This window comes from Myotis daubentonii, chromosome X, assembly GCF_963259705.1.
Source record: "Myotis daubentonii chromosome X, mMyoDau2.1, whole genome shotgun sequence".
In the NCBI taxonomy this organism is placed as follows: domain Eukaryota; kingdom Metazoa; phylum Chordata; class Mammalia; order Chiroptera; family Vespertilionidae; genus Myotis; species Myotis daubentonii.
The window spans coordinates 103,905,726-103,906,881 of record NC_081861.1 but is presented as its reverse complement, the minus strand read 5'-3'; positions in this window follow the sequence as shown (position 1 = coordinate 103,906,881).

Below are 1,156 nucleotides of genomic sequence, written 5' to 3'. Positions count from 1 at the left end.
TCAGAAGATCTTAAGGCAGGTCAGTAGCTTTTTCTCCTTATGTAATTCCTCTGAAATTTGGCAATACTTAATAAATAATCATGGCAATACATTTCTTTTTATAAATTCAATAAGACCGGTTTCCAATAGTGGTTTTATTGACCGAAAACTTTGACTGGAATATCATGTTTTAAAGAGCCCTGTCTGAGCTCTGAAGACTTGAAGCCAATAAGTGTGCCACAAGAAAAGCCTGGTATCCTGCTTGGGAGCCCTGAAGATGGCTGGCGCTGGAGCATCAGTCCCATGCCATACCATCACTGGCAGTTGGTCAGAGTAGAAGGGGAGCAATAAGGACGCTTCTGCGTCCCTGCAGAACCCCCATGCACTCTGGGCCACGACGAGTAGGAGGGCTGCTGAGAAGGGCCTTGAAGCAAGGACAATGGGCAGCAGATACTGCAGGCAAGCCTGATGGAACCTAGATGGCTTGGCTTCCTGGCCCTATGGGGCACATTAAGATTCAATCATAAAATTCCAGCGAAGGTAGTCAGTTACCATTCTTGTTGTGTTTATGCAAACAATCAGGCCAAATTGAATACAGTAAATAAATTGGTATTTTAATAGACGGAGGGGTAATTTTAAGGAGAAAAACTCTATTTCAATAGAGGTTATTAAAACTAAAATGTTTTCTTTCCCTCCCACCAGACCATTTGTTACAGTTTGTCTCTGCCAGGTCACAAGCCCACCTCCTTCTATGCCCAGGCCTCATCGTCCCTCTGACAGATAGCAAGGATCTCTTGGCTCTGAGAGAAACTTCTGACCCTCCTCAGCTCGAAGTAGTTGCAGAAGAAAATCCAACACCCATTTCCCTGAAAGAATTCAGAGCCAGGATCCTTGAGGTAATATAGTAGGCAGTTAGACAGACATGAGCAGAGCAAGGACGATGGGCCAATTGGCACTGCCAGCTATGTACGTAAGACAAGGGGACTCCCCAGAAGCAAGAAGGAACTAGGATGCAGACGAAGAAGCCCGGGAGGCTGCCCTAAAACCAGTGGGGCCTTTACAGATTCGAGTGACTCTTCCAGACCCTGAACTACTCATCTCACCAGTTTACTCAAGTTCTTTCAAGTTTCACAGTTTACCAAGAATGCAGACCAGAAGCACGTCTGAGATTATCTGC